Below are 16,492 nucleotides of genomic sequence, written 5' to 3' on the forward strand. Positions count from 1 at the left end.
TTATTTAATATGTGTTAAATGGTCTTTTCAGAAGTTCCCTATTAGAAATATGTCAACTCTGAATAGAATGTCCCCCTGGTGTGAGCAAAGCTGGAATCCATCCTAAACAGAGAGATGATGAACCCCGGAAGACCATCAGCTTTAGATTTCTGCAGTGGCAGAACAGGATAAGTGGAGGCGTGGAGTGTTATGGAAAGTGAGTAGGGTGAAAAATAGAAAAGCTCTCTCCCTTGGGGATCCGACATAAGCATAGGAGGGTGTTCCAAACAGCTGCTTTTCCGCTCTGAGGCTGCCAAGGTCAGAGGTCAAGGAATAAAGTTGAAAATATCTCTATTGGCGCACTCATCAGCACCATGGCCTGAGTGATGGGGAGAGATGGTTATCGACATTAATGCCAGTTGAATAATGGCTTTGAACTTGAGCAGCTGGCCTGGGAGGTGAGAGAGGCTGAGGTCCTGGAGAGAGCGAGGATGGAGATCTTGGGTGTGAGGTGTAAAACACTGGGTAGACACGGGGGAAGAATGACAAACTTGTAAGTGTTTTTATTGTGGTGAAACCCAATATTGTCTAGACCAGTATTGAGTTCGTATATCACAGAAGACATTTTCTCAAGAAGCATGTATGAGTAGTTGAATGTGGACATGTCACTGATAGTACTCCTCTATAAACAGCTGCTGAATGTGGGTTGAACTATCTTTTTACATCTTGGCTGGTTGATAAATGTTTCTGTGAAGCACTGGCTGGCCATTATGCAGGATGGCAGAACAAGACCAGCCCTGTTATGAGTGGAGCTCGAGGGCAAATCCACACGAAACTACCATGTTTCAGCATAACATGAAAACCCAGTCCAGTACTGGCTTCCAACCAAGTTCCTTCTGTGTTTTGATCCCTTTTGAGTTCACTTCTCCAAGTCTATGCATAGGGAGGCAAGGTCACCATACCAGACTTTTGGGTGTTCTGCTCTCTGTTCAGCACTTAAGGAAACTTCTTTGCCAGCCCGAATGCTTGTCATGACTTTGATCCCTGGCCTCTAGGTGACCGGTTTGGTATATTAGTCCCTCTCTAGCCCACTCTCTCTCACTCACTCATGCATTTTGGCCTGTAGGATGTCTCCAGAGCCTGTAAGTATTTGGAAAGGTGGGTTGAGGGGTATAAACCCTCAGGAGGAGTTTAAAAGTGGCTTAGGGGTTTTAAAACAGGAGGGATTTGGAGGAAAAACAGGATATAATGAAAATGGCCTCTCTCTTCCCTCAGTGGAATTTCGGCCTTGGCCCTTACTTGGTGTAAACCTTTCTTCAGCTGCTCGCAATCATTTGAAAGCTTTTTCTGCCTAAGCTGCAGGTCAGTGTGTTTGATGCTTCTGTCCTGGTAGAAGCAAAGACAGAGTTCTCTATAAGAATGCTTTGATCCATCTCTCTATGTGGCTGTTTCACTTTGTGTTATTACTTTTTTAAATCCGATGCTGGTGTCTGTCAGCTGTTGTGTGATATGGCTTATACCATTGATTTATAAAAGCATGATATATATATTTTTTTGTCTTATCCACTCTGACTTTTGTATACGCATGTCTTCCAGACATCTCTGAAAACATGGGAAAGCTTTTCAGACCTTCTAGTTATGGCTGAGCCCACCAGTAGTGATTAGCTCAGTCATCTGCTGGAGAATCCTGCCCTGTTGTTGTTTTGAACAGGCTTTCATTAGGTTCACATACACACGTGTGCATTGTGTTAGTCTTAGCAGACTGGGCCTCTCTGTGTACTCCAACAAGTGCTATTCTTTCAGCTGCCTACCTCAGCATGGCGTAATTGGAGCCTGGCACCACTGCTGTAACAGCATAGACTGATGCAAGCATGCTGATCTGTGCTTCCCCCTTGTCTTATTTTTGCTCTGGCTCGCTCTGGTTAGCTCTCATTCCTACATACACACACAACAGAAAACCAAGAGCAGTTACAGCACTATGCAACAAGATGGCCTCTAGGAACAGGTCATTCTCGAAGACAGGCCTTTTTTCATTCAGAGCCACACTGTATGCAGTTACTAATGAATACTTGGAACAACCGTGTGGACCCTGATTACATTCACACACACAATGTCACACAGGCCTTTTGTATCCCAGAATTTTGGAGCACCATACAGCCTGTCTTGTCGTAAGAAAAGGGTCAAGGTCAAACTGGCATGGTTTAATCATGTAATTAGAGCTTTTATTTTTGTTTCTTCTGGTTCATTTCACATAGTACAGCTCCAGGAAGGAAGACGTATGTTTGTATACTGCCGGGAGGTGCTGTTAGAGAAGCACACATGGTTTGGCACTGATAAGACTTTGCTGATAGGGAGGTGGGAATGACTCTGGTTCTGCCTATCATTCAGTCTTGCTGTGAATGTGCATTTTTTTCCCCAAGGTTTGATCCAGTTGCTGTGTCGGTCTGGGTTTTCTCTCCAGTGTCATCTCTTCTCCCTAAAAACACCTTTCTGTGCCTATGATGAACCAATCAGAATTCCCAAACTACTATATCCATGTTTTATTTTTTAACAAGGCACATTAGACACTGCTTGGCCAGATGCGTGGGGGATGAAAAGCAGGCACTGGGGCATTCAGGGTTGCTTATGGCCTTCTGCACTGTGGGTGTAGAGGGAGTCTGTCATCCCAGCCTGGAAGCGATAATGAACAAGTAATAATAATTAATGAATATGTTTGAGTAAGTCATAATTAAACCAGCTCATGTTTTGACATGATTGCTGTGTGTGTGTCTGTATCTAAAAATAACAGTCGAACTCGTACAATAAATTATAGGGACTTTTATTTACAAAACACTCCCTCCTTCCCTCTCCACCCCGGTACTTTCTCAGTCATACACCCAGACAGCAGCTCGGATTGAGTCAGCTCTGGAAGATCAGCATGGGTCCTTCTGAGAAGCTCATGTTTCGTTAGCGGTTGTGCATCCATAAGTAATGACATCCTTTCCGGGAACCATAAAGACTGGGATCTGTCTCTGCTAGAGCCATTAGACAAGCAGTTATACTAGTAGCTCTCCTTATTCCTCATATTATTCAAAGACATGATTGTAGTATCTAATTTCACCTTTCTCGCTCAGACGTTTTTCTCTGTGAACTTTGAGAAGCATGAAGACAATTCCCCTGTACTTTTCCGCCTGGAGTGATAGTTCTCTGTGCAGAAGGGAGAGCAGGAACACTTATTCATGTGCATAACTGTAAGATGCATGAAGTTTTGTTTAAGTTAAAAACTCTCTTGAAGAATTAACCATGAAACTTAGCTTGTATCATGTTCTATGCCTCATAAGAAACTTCTTAGAAATTGGCTTGATTAAACACACGGTTGAGTTTGGAGATGGACTTAGGATCGTCACACCCATCTTGGCCAATTCAGAGGCTCTCTCTAATAATGAATCTTCATTTTTTATGCAGTCTCCAACCTCAATATGCATCATAACTCTGCAATCTTACCGCTACATGCAGACAAAACTACTAAGACTCTCACACCTGGTACTCTTATTATATGTAGCTTGCTATACCCATTGTGTAATTACACTGTTATTCAGTGTCCTTTACACTGATTACCTTTTATGTAAAGTTGCATTTAAACTCCCTCTTACATGTTAAAGTGCAACTGCAGGATTCCTTCTTCTCCTCCCTAAATGCCTTCCTGATTCATTCTGTGCTCACTGCTACTTTAAGAGATGGAAAATGTGTTGTTAATGAGCGGTCATTGTCCTGTGGTGAACTGTGAAGTTGATGAGGGCGAGGATGATTCCAGCTCCCATTGTCTCGACCCAGATCAGTCAGTGGGGATGCGTATGTGGGTAGACCCACACAAAGCGAGCTCTGTCAGGACTGGCCTTCATCGGGGATCCTCCCCGCTGTCCCACTCCTGTTATGTAAAACGCCAGCATTGTCTGGCACGCTCGCTCTCGCTCTCTCTCTCTCTCTCTCTCTCTCTCTCTCTCTCTCTCTCTCACTCTCACTATCTGGGGGTGTAGAGGGGTTCTGCGCTCAAGTTACAACACTCATCCTTTTTCTGATGTAAACACAATCCCACAATCCCATCTCTTGTATCTGTAATAGCAGCACATTTGGGGATTCTTTAATTGCCAAAAGCATTTATTTCAGTCTGCGCTTATATGGTGTTATGTGTTCTTCGTTATCCAGGTGGCCTCTTCTGAACAGAGGCAGTCATAGGCTGGTAATATGTGTACTCAGTAGTAGATTAAACATGCACCACCTATTGCAGTATGGAGTTGACATGTCATAAGAAAACATCTGCCGAGTTTGACAAATGACAGCAAACTGACCAAGGAATGTGTCAGAGAAGCACTCGTGGCATAATGCATCTCAGTTGCAACATTTTTCCACTGTCTACTCTCCTTATGCGCCCTTTTCTCCTGAGCATCTTTCATTATAGCATATGCACTTGTAGACCAGTGTATCTGTATAAAGGCTCTATGTATGAAAAAGCATTGTGTACTTTATGCATCATGTGCATTTATTTATGATTTATTGTATTCAAGGCGTGTAGTAGCTCTTTGTTCTCAGTCATTAGTGCATTATCTACTAAACAGAGTGGTGATAGGTGGATTTACTCTTGTCAGTGGCTTGGTGAAGTTGTTAAAGCTGTTCTGTATGAGGGCCCGTAGAAGTGGAGTGATCACGGGCATGCTCCATGTGGTCAACATGATCTGCTGAACAATGGGCCCTTTGCTGAACTCTGTGGAGCTGAAGTAGAGAGATATCATCAGCAAATAGCAACCGAAAGTGGGAAAGGAATTTATCACTGTGATAACTGTGTATGTATTTAAGTTCAAGCCAGACAAAGTGTGGAAAAATCCATCTTAATAAGCATGGATTGCAAACTGTTAATTCATGTGTTTCTCCATCTGTTGTGTGTGATGTATGAGTAAACTGAGAAATGGTGGCAAAGAGCAAGTTTAGCCAGTTGCATGGAAAATAGTGGTCTGAAATTAGAATTAGAATCAGGGTATTTGGTTGGTTTTTTATAAGTGCAGCACTGAATGGAAAATCTTCCCTTTAGGCCAGTATGCATGAGCAGTGAGTATTGGTATGGCTTGGCTCAGATTGCTTGCCATGAATATCATTCTCCTTCTTTCCTTCGAGTGTTTTAAACTGCACAGATTACAGAAGTCAGTAAACACTTCATACTGACAGCATGCGATAAACATGTCTAAGTTTGATCAAATACACAAGGTTGTGCTTCCATCTGACCTCTTGTTCAAAGGGCCACCCGTGCTGATGACCTCTGGGAGGTCTCGTGAGACACTCTGTAAACACACAAACTCAGGTTTTAAGTTGTGCAGTTGTGTTTTATTTTTTAATTTCTCCCCTGTTCCTTTGGCCTCTTGCCTTAAGGGCATTTTCCATTTCTAAGAGAGGTTCCTTTCTCCTTAGGGAGTAAGCGATTTGTTTAAATGAGATGTTCTTAAAGGTATGTCCTTAGTATTCCATTAGGCAGAAGAAGGTTCAGTTGGCTGAGTAGAAGAATAGTTGAATCCATTAGAAGTCTGCTGAATGTTGATGTATATCTAAGCAATGACCTTAAACTGCAAGCAGGGTTGCAGCCTCTGTGCTGCACAGTTCCACAGTTTGTGCCACAGTCAGCTGGAAGCACATGTGCCTGCTTCTGCTTTGACATTTTAAAGGTTTTCTATTTCTGGGGGCTTTTGCCATTTACAGCTTACTTGAGCCATGCTGTGCTTGGCTATCTGTGGTTATGGACTTACCAAGTGTCTGAACTGTGGAAATGTATGCTGCTTCTTGTTATATATTTATAAATAGAAAATAAGCAAAATATGTGATTGGGTAAATGGTAATGATGTTTTAAGGAAAGAGCTTGTACTAGTTCAGTAGTTCTTATACGAGGCAGTGATTTGTGTTCAGTGTTGTTCTTGGATGGGTTTTCTTTCCTGATTTTCAGTGGTAAATCCCACAGGTTCCTGTCTTAACCTGAGTGTCAAATAACAGTAGCACCATATTGAAATAACAATCATTAGGGAACATTGTTGGAAAAGAGCTTTTGCATGTGTGTTGGGGTCATGCATTGCCCTGTGTATTGGGCACCAGGAAAACAGGGTTAGTTCTGAATGGTTCTTGTAAGCAATTATCATGCCTAATTCATCTAACTAAAGTCATAGTTCATTACCTAATTGGTTTTACTGATCGAATCAAGTGCATTCATATTTTTGAAAGGCTGTTTGTAGATAAGACTGGAAACGACCATATTAGATGTTCAACAATTTGGTTTTGATACAGAACACTCACACAGAGGTGTACAATTTGGGGCGTGTCCGCCGATCTGTGTTTAGGTAACCGGTGAGTTCCAGCAGAGGGTTGACAGGGTTCCAGGAAGTTCTCCTAGACCCCTGAGCTGCAGGTTGTAATTCCCCTTTGGTGGGCCAGGTTGGGCTGGAGAAAGTGGGGCAGGGTTGTTTTCTTTTTATTAAACTGGCATTTGGAGTATTCACATCTGCACTTAGGACTCCCCAACACCCTCTCTTCCCTCCACGCGGGGTGCTGCAGGGGCGAATGAGCCACTGAGCGAGTAGAGGTGCAAACAATGAGAGGCAGAGGGGCAGATATGTGCCGTTCCATCACTTGGGAGGTGCTCCACCTTTCTGTTCTACCTCATTCTTCCAATGTCAGTGTTCTTTTATGGTTTATTTTATTATGATTAACAGTACATATCTCCTTTTCATCTCCTTACCTACATCATATATTTCTCTCTCTCTCTCTCTCTCTCTCTCTCTCTGTATCAATCACCACCCTATTTACCCTATTTATCCACCCCTTTTTGAGATCTAGCCTCATCTTTCTGCTGTTTCTCTTTTTTTCACTGTCAGAACTTTGGCTCAAGATTCCACACATGCCTTTAATTTATGAGGGCAGGAGCCCAGGAGTGCAGCTAGCTTACAGCTCAGGAATTTTCCACCCTCAGCCCGATCAACACAGACACACACACACACACAAACGGTCACTGATGGAGGAAGGGAGAGTGAGGTGTGAAGCTACTGCACAGTCCTACCCTCTGCTCAGACCTGGGCAACGCTGCCTGTTTACTCAAGGACTAGTGAATTCAGGAAGGGGAAGGCGGTAATAAAGCAGCTATTGAGAGAATGAGAGAGCAAGAAAATAGAAGGGAGACAGACAGTGTGAGAGGAGTAACTGAGATGGTATAAAGAAGAGGCAAGAATGATGGGGAACAAGGCTTTGAATGAGTGCGATTAAATGCACTCCTGTCAGTAATGAAGGCTTTCTAGATACATACAGCTCTCCTGTCTTGTTTCTCCAGTCTTAAAATAGCATCACAACTTTAAATTCACGTTCAAATTGAAAATGGGAAAATCCTGTTGGTTGAGATGATATGAAGTAAGTGCCAGTTTAAGTAATATTTTATTTTATATATTTATACTGCTGGTAGAATCCCCAAAGGGAGGATGAATGGAAGACTAGTCCAGTGAGAGGGCGCCTAAGACAACAGGGGACTCCACTGTCCAACATCTCCCCTCTCCTCCCTCCTCTCGTTCACGTTGCACTCCCCCTCTGTCTTGTTCATGTCCCATAAAAACACACCCTGCTGTTTCACTGTGGGTGTGTGGATATTCACTTTGGCCACTTGACTAGAGTGCTCTTTGCACCTCACAGCTTATCTACCAGTTTCCTTTAGACTGAAAGAGCTGATTTAAGTGAAGAAAGGGAATCTTTCTCCCTCAGTCTTTGAGGTTGAGTGGAGAGCTTTGCAGTGGGAGAAGCAGAGCAAGATCCCACAGAGCTCAGACAGTATTACAGAAGGACTTTGATTTGCTGTGTACCGTAGGCTTAACTAGGTCGGTCTCTCTCTCCTCTCTCTCTCTCTCTCTCTCTCTCTCTCTCTCTCTCTCTTTTCTTTGACCCAATTAGAAAAGGTAGTCATGAATAATTTTTGTCAATTTACAGGATGTCACAACAGTGTTTGACGATTTTTACATCTTGTCAAAATACTTCTTACAAATGAGCAGATATTAAAGGCTGTTTGTTCATCATTATGGCATACTTCACTTCTTCTTCTAATGTGACAGCACTGGAAATTAAAAAAAAAATCATGTCATCCTCAAAAATGAGCAAAATACAGAAGTCCAAAAGAAACTGAACAGTGACACACTAGGGATAGACCTGAAATGCTGTGGTATGTATTTGAGGCTAAAAGTGGAATGTTCTGACTGGCTGAGTTGGTCCCCCACCCATGTATCCACTGAGCACATCCCTTAGAGAAGACTGGAAGCAGCAAGACCCCCAAAGCTCACAGGAACTGAAAATGGCTTTGACAGGCCTGGTGGAGCATTTGCTGACATCTGAGTCATTAATTGCAAGAAAGGCAAGCTGTAAACAATTTTATTTAAGATAAGGGTATCTTGTGCAGTCACTTTTAGTTTCAGGAAATCAAGGGTCCATAAAGAGCAATTAGTCTTACATTATTAATTCAATAGTCTTAAAGACTGAAAAGAGGGGACTCATATAAAGCCTTTTACTCTAACCTGTTGGAAAACACATTAAGTACACTTTGTTTAGAAAATAATATGAAATAAAATAACTGTTTGAATTCACTTTTGATCAAGAGAATCTGATGTATAGGTTGGAGTCTTTCTGTTGACAGACAAGCAATGGGTGTCATCACAATTAATAAGATACCACCTCCCCAAAGGCAACATTTCTAGTATTCAGATGGGAATTCCACAATATTTTTGATATATTTGTGAGGGGTTTGATATATTTGGTGGTGTTTAGTTTGATTAGGTACATGCAAAATCCTTTATGAGGTACTTTGCGTTTTCCCTTTGCCTTGCATTGTTTTTATAGATTCGTTGTATCAGGGCTTGTGCCTTTCTTAATTTGTGAGCTTCTATATTTGTTGTTTCCAGTTCTCCATACCTGCATAATAATATACTTAAATGCTATGATATAATTTAGTCAGATTCTCCACTCTTCTTATAGCATTATACATATAATCAGCTTCTTCCTTGTGGACAACTCTAATGAGAGGGTTCAGTTACTGACGCCAAATTATTCCAGAGACTCTCTCTCTCTCCTCTCTCTCACTCACTCACTCACTCACTGTCTCTCGCGCACACACACACACTTTTGTTTTGAAAGCATATCTGGGAGTTGTTGTGAGGTGATGTTGCTTGGCTGTGATGTAATAGATAAAAATTGGATTTGAACATAGGAAATATCAGAAATGAACACAGAGGTTAAAAGGTCATTATGCTTTTTGTGTCTCACTTTAGTTGGTATGTTAGGCTTGTAAGGCCATGGGTCACATACTTCAGCAGTGACATACACGTCACACTCAACCATGACACTTAAGAACATCTAAATAGGATCCCTTTGTACTTCCAAAATAATGGCTGTTGCATCATGTTTTCTAACCCAAATCTTACACAGACAATTTACAGAAAATCTGTTTTCACAACTGGGGCATAATAATTGCATAATTATTCCAGTATTCTTTTTCTCCCTATCTAGAGGTGAAATCTGGGCTTATTTGATCACAATGCCCAAATATGGCTCTGTAATGAGCCTTAATCAAGGTTTAGATTGTTATTGGTGCAGTGTGTTGAAGGCATGGCACCAGACTTGCTGCTGGGGAATCATCTGCTCTTCAGAGACCTGTCTCCCAATGACGAGTCTATTATGCAATCTTCTGAAGGTGGGGCCATACAGAAAACTCAAAATGAGGACATGCACTTCTGCTATTTTTGTATAGATGTAGGTGGGGCATTTACTCAATGGCATTTTGATTAATGCTGAGATGAAAGACAGCCCATGAAGGAAATGAAACTGATTATATTGTTTGATGCAGTTAAAGTACTTAAGATACCTAAAAGCAGATTAAATGAAATAGATATTTAAGGAGAAGTGTACTTCCTTTTCCAGATTACAGAAATTTTCCGACTGATCAAAATAAACCTCACCTGAGTGGCAGTGAGCTGGTATGCTGCTATCCGGCGAAAGGTCGTATTCGTAAGGGTCTGGAGTCTGGGGTCTGGTCTCTGGTCTCTTGGATGCTCTTTGTTCTCCAAAGATAAGGCCCCAGATATCTCACTTCCCTCCACTTATATCATTTGGAATGTAGTGTACTCTTGGCTTCGTGGAATTCCGATGGCGCCATGGTGACGGAGCTTAAATTCTGTGATCATGGGAATCTTGAAGATGCTGGAAACATGCTGGAATGGCTGCTAGTCAAAAGTCACACTTTGTCACTAAGAAATTCCCAGGATTCAGAAGATGTCTGGCATTGGCACAGTAAACCAATGGCAATGGGAGGCATGGCGTAGAGTGGTATTCTCTGAGAAGAATATACATGGGAGATTAACCTGTCAGTAGGATGACTTCAGACTTTGGAGGTTTCTCTCAAACCTCTCTACTCCCCAACCTCCAAAAAAACTCGCCATCACTTTTTTTTGTGTGAGCAAGACTCTTTGACGCCCGATTTCTTTTCTTCCCTGTTTCCTTCTGTCTGTCACCACTGTACAGTTGAAGCATTGTGTCTGCTGCTGTATTGCATCCATTGTGTCCTGACCACATTCCCTCTGGTGCAGTGTTCTTTGTTTGCTAAGACGCCATTGTACAGGATAGGTTCATCACATTTCATTTGCAGAACTTAAAAGCAGTAACACAATAATTTATTGACTCGTTAACATGAGTTATGTAATACAGATTGAGTATTCTAATTTTCTCTTGTTCTTTCATGGAAAACATATTACGTAGTATGATGAGAAAGTGTGTGTGTGTGTGTGTGTGTGTGTGTGTGTGTGTGTGTGTGTGTGTGTGTGAGTGAGAGAGAGAAAGAGAGAGCGAGAGAGAGGTTTTTCATGCTAGGTGGTCTGGCTGCAGTTTGGCTTAGATACTTTATAGGGCAGTCTAGTAAACCCAGCAAGCGGATATAGAGCAGCTCTCATAGAACCTTAGCATTAAAGAGGCTCACTGCTGCAGTCAAGTTCATAATGTCGACCATCTTACACAGCTAGCACTAAAAGCATATATGCTTAATGAACTTTTGGAAAACCATACTGATCACCACAGAAATGGCCTGGCCAAATGGTCTACTTTTAAAAACTAAATAAAAGCAGTCAGATGGCTGTATAGAGCGCCTAGGTGCTGATGATGAGTAGTGCTGAGGATCCCTAGAGAAAACATGGTGTATTAAAGCCATGTGCAAGTTGCTTTAATGGGGTCTTAATCCTGGGAGTGAGTGGGCCAGCTCTCTCTGTTACCAGGGTGTATGCAATGCTCCCTGACCTCCTTGACTTCTGACCTGCATTCTCATTTAAGGTTTAATGTTTGTGCATGTGTGACCAGTTAAAATCTGATGCTGTTGTTATTCCAGTTGTCATGAGTTCCAAACTATTTCACAATGGCCACAACACATGGCAGTCACTGACAATTCACTGACCTGAGATCAACCTGTCTGAATCGAACTGTAATCAGACTTTGCACTGCCACTGTCCATGAATGAGTTCTAACAATGTTTTCTGGTCAGTGCAGTGGCCTCAAATGCATCTGAGTGGATTCATGTTGCCCCTGGCTTGTACTTAAATGGAAGCCAAAAGAAAAGGTCCATGAAAACTATTTACACTCTTTCCTTTTCTGAACAAATGAGGGCTTTTTGTCTTCTGCCAAGAGTGTAAGATTTTCTGATGAAGTTTCTTGTACTGTTTCATTCCTGCTCTGTCTCTCTCTCTTGTTTACCCTGTCTCGCCTCACCGGACGAGAGTACAGACCACAAACCGCTGTGTTGCACTTGGACCAAAGCACACTCTACTCCTCTACTCCCCCTCTCAAGCAGGCTCGAAACAATATTCCCTTAACCCCTCCCATTATGATCGCTAAAATAGAATGCTTACACTTAGTTCATACTCAGTTTAAATGCTCAATGTAAATGCTTTACTGCCTGAATGTTCCTGAAGAATGCAGTTATTTTGTGATCAATGTTAAAAACTGGAGCCAGGGAGATTTGTTGGTATTAGATCCTTCGATGTATTACTGAAGTCAGGACAATGTGATTTAAGGTGACAATGATTAGATGCATAGATGGATAGATGAACAGTTTTGTCATAGTGTTTTGAGAAAGGATGAACTTCCGTGCACTCCATCATCTGTTCTCCCACATTCTTTCTCTCAGAAATTAGAATTTAATCACCTTACTGTCTTAATCAGTATGTGTCTCATGTGCATATGTAATAGATTATATTGTTAATTTATTAATGTGCTCACATTAAATGGCTGGCAGTGGCTGTCTGTATGAAACTCAGTGATAGTCTTAATTGAAATCCTATAAATATGATGGAACACTAGGAATATCCTATATGATATTTCATAAATACTTTAACAAATGACTTTCAAACCACCACGTTATTTTGCATAAAACCATGATTATAAAATATCTCACAAAAAGGCTGGTGGTATCTCACACACACACAGGCTTCCCCTTCATGCACTTCACATCATCAGTATAAAGTTTGTTCTTGGGTGTGGGCCTGGTTAAGGATTTCTCGGATTTCACACTAACAATAATTCTGAGAAAGGAAAACAGTAGTTTTAAGGGAGTGAAGAAATGACTAATTTCTGAAAACAAAACCCATGACTATGTGATGCCTCACTGATATGTCTGACCCAAGTTGTGCATGCATCTTTCTAAACCTCACCATTGTCTTTTGAAAATGGTGAGTTGTTTTCTTTCTTGCACTCTTGCTTTCTCTCTTAGCTCCTTGCATTCTACTCCAGCAGTGTAGCTTTGAGCTCTTGGAATGGGGCTGAAGGTTCAGAGCTTGGTTTTGCTGGAGTGTGCTGGGTTTTGCATAGTGCTGGTTTGTCAGTGAGAAGGCATGGGCCACTGCAGAGAAGTTGTAGGGATTAAAAAGTGCTATTCCATCATGCACCATCGACCCTTCAGATGTTCTGGAATTTGATCCTGGACCCTGAACACACAGTTGAGCTGCAGTCCTCCCAGTCGTGAACTTTTCCAAACTCTTCTCACTCATTTTTTTTTCCTCTGATATGGACTATTGAGTCATTTGTCCTGTGTGTATTTGAAGACTTTTAAATACCAGATGGGGATTTATCTTATCATTTTTGCCTGTCCTCCTGAATACTTTCATCCAAACAGCCCCCCCCCCCCCCCCCCCGCTCCTGCAGCCTACACAGTGCAGAGCTATAGAAATAGAAAACGATGGCAGCGGCTGGTACGATAGCTGCACATACGTGACCTCATTCATACCTAATGTTTTAGTCATTGTGTGTGGCATCTCCAGACAATCAAAACAGACCTTTACTGTAAAAATTCTGATCCTATCGGAACAGTGGAGAAAACAGTCCATACTACAGTCATTAGTCTCTCCCTTTCCCTCGTGTGTTTTTTTTTTTAGTCGTTTGTCTTTTAAAATGATAACTTACATATGTGCAATTTTTGAACTTTTATTTTGGCAATGTGCCCTTTTAGTCTGTGTATTTCACTTTGCATTCTATCAAGTGTATGTACCCTGATTAACAAACTACCAAGAAAGTGTGTGTGCATGTGTGCGTTTACAGCGCGGTGATGGATTAAGCACAGACCACATTTGAAACATCTTAGAGTTCAGCACTCACATGTTAAATGCACAGAACATCACCTGAGTGAAAGCAAAGAATGTGCACATATAAAGAGGTTTTGCTAGCTTTCTCATCATTGTCCTGTACTTGCTTGCTTTGCAGATATTTTTGGATAAAGACATTCTGTTGACACTCTGTGTATAGGCTGATAGCTCCCATAATACATGCTGCTCTAATAGACAAACAGGAAGTGTTGAGAAGCTGCCTCTGGCACAAGACCATTGGTCCAGCTCCAGACCTCTTTCACTACTGTTTGATTGTCTTTTGTTTTGGCTGTTTCTGAATCTGTCAATTGTGTGTAAAATGAATGGAGTTTTATGGGTCCCTTATATTTGAATTACAGAGAGATGCTGATGTCCATTAAAAACACTGTATTTTGACATTGCAGACATGTAGGATCATGACTGAAAATTTCATTTGGAGAGAGTTGAAGAAAGAGAATTTGAAAAGAGATAGATACTTATTCTGAGTGTTCGGATTTTAGAATTTATATGAAACTTGTAATGCATTTCCCACTGTACTGTTTGCTTTGTATAAAACGACCATTTAAGGAAAATGTATTAATTCAGTTAATTTATATTGACATTGGGCTTCAATACACATCACTCAACAAAATAGCCAGTTAGCCTATTTTCCAAACATTCTTGCTTAAAACATTGAGAATGTTTCAAATCGATGAATGGATTTGGTAATGTATTTATTTTTCAGTTTTACTATATTACCTGTTTTGCTTTTTATTTTATTCTCTGAGAAAGGTGACAGCTTCATATTTTTGAAATACATGAAAATGTATTTAACATAAGTAAAAGCAATTTTATATATGTATATGACAAAGCTATCCTTAACTGTTACTATTTATAGACAAGCAACTTCAGTATTTCACCCATCCAAAGCATCTCAGGTTAAATTAAGTGATGCTTTGTTGAGAACTGGTATCAGTTGCATTCAAGCAGAGTTCACTTTTGTCTTTTTAAATATGACATTCTGTCACGGTTCAAAGTTTTATTTGTCACGTACATAGTCATACATGGTATAACTCGCAGTGAAATGCTTTGGTAATTGCTCTGTCCAAGCTGAGGGGAGATACAGGGAACTACAGGGAAATGGATGTGGTTTGATGAATAAATAACTATGTAATGAAGGATGCAGTGGGAATGTATAATATGTGTATATATACACAATGTACAATTTCTGTGTTTTTTTGTTTGTTTTTTTTACAATTTACAGTTTTTAAAAGTCTTTTTATGATGTTATTGTGGACATCATACCCAGAGTACATAGAGTAGTCCCCACAGTTCATCAGTTGCCCTGGTTCAGGGCCCGAATGTCCTGCGGGAAGAAGCTCCTCTTCAGTCTCTCTGTTGTTGGTCTTCAGGGAGCAAAAGCGCCTCCCTGACCTCAACAGAGAGAAGAGCCTATTGTTGGGATGGGTGGGGTCCTTCACAATCCTCCTGGCCTTGGTCTGGCACCGCTTGTAATAGATGGTCTGCAGGTCAGGAAGTTCCGTGTGAGTGATGCGCTCTGCTGAACGCACTACCCTCTGGAGTGCTCGTCTGTCCTGCTTGGTGCTGTTCCCAAACCAGATTGTGATGTTCCCCGTGAGGATGCTCTCAATAGTGCAGGTATAGAAGTTCCACAGCACCTTGGAGGGCAGTCTGAAGTCTCTTAGGCATCTGAGGTGGTAAAGATGATGTCGAGCCTTCTTTGCCAGGGAGTTGGTGTGGCGGGACCAGGACAGGTCCTGCAAGATGTGAACTCCAAGGTACCTGAAACTGTCTACTCACTCCACTGTGGTTCCGTTGATCCTCACAGGTTGGTAGTTCCGCTCCTGCTTCTTGCTGCAGTCCACAATCAGCTCCTTTGACTTGCTGACGTCTAGGAGGAGATTATTTTCCTGGCACCAGTTTTCCAGGTGTTTAATCTCTTCCTGGTTGGCCCTCTCATCATTGTCTGAGATCAGGTCCATGACAACGGTATCGTCAGCAAACTTGTCAGCAAAGTGCCAGCAAAGTGTCTCCCTGTGTGTGTGTGTGTGTGTGTGTGTGTTCGTGTGTGTGTGTTCATCTGTGTGGCCACGCCCCGCCTCCCCCATGTGTAACACCTGTTTGTAATTCCTTTTCATTAACGTGTATATAAACACCTAAGGTTCTGTTGTCTGTTGTCAGTGTTTGATGTTACTCTAGCTCAATGGCTACATAATCCTTGTTCTTGGTGTAAATAAACGTATGTTCTTGTTTTCTGTAACTCGTCCCCGCGTCCTGCTTAGCCACCTATCGTTACACATTCCAGGTGTGTGAAGTGTATGAAGTCAAACCAGGATAAGATGCCTTGCCAAGGTTGCTGTTTGAAGACACAAACAGGCTGTGGCCTTTGCTATAGCAGCTCCCTGCACCAGGCTGTAGCCTTGTTTCACATCAGAGTGAATCAGCGTGTATCAGAGGATCAACAGTAGGCAGCTGTTCAGCGTTCAGTTCAGAGGTGGGTCGGTGCTACAGGATCCTCGTGTGTTGAACGTGGCCCTCTTGCCTTGCTGCCCGCCCTTCCCACAGTGCTCCTTCCTGCTTTACCGTATCCAGATGCCCCAGCTGCGGCAGGATTTCATACAGAACTCCACCCTTGGTCTCTGATGTTCCCCCATCCCCCACTCCTCACTGAGGCTGCAGTGCAAGGTCTCTGTTCCTTCTCCCTACACACATGTGTTCTGTGTTAGTGTGGTTGCTCGATCAGGCAAACCCAGTCACTTAAGGATTTGCTGTGGGCAAGGCGGAGGTGGAGGTGGAGAGGCTCACAGGAGGTCTACTTGTCCTGTTGAGGCTATTTGCTTCCCATATAATGTGGTGTG

The sequence above is a fragment of the Electrophorus electricus genome, chromosome 15, assembly GCF_041902795.1.
Source record: "Electrophorus electricus isolate QZ-2024a chromosome 15, ASM4190279v1, whole genome shotgun sequence".
Classification (NCBI taxonomy): Eukaryota; Metazoa; Chordata; class Actinopteri; order Gymnotiformes; family Gymnotidae; genus Electrophorus; species Electrophorus electricus.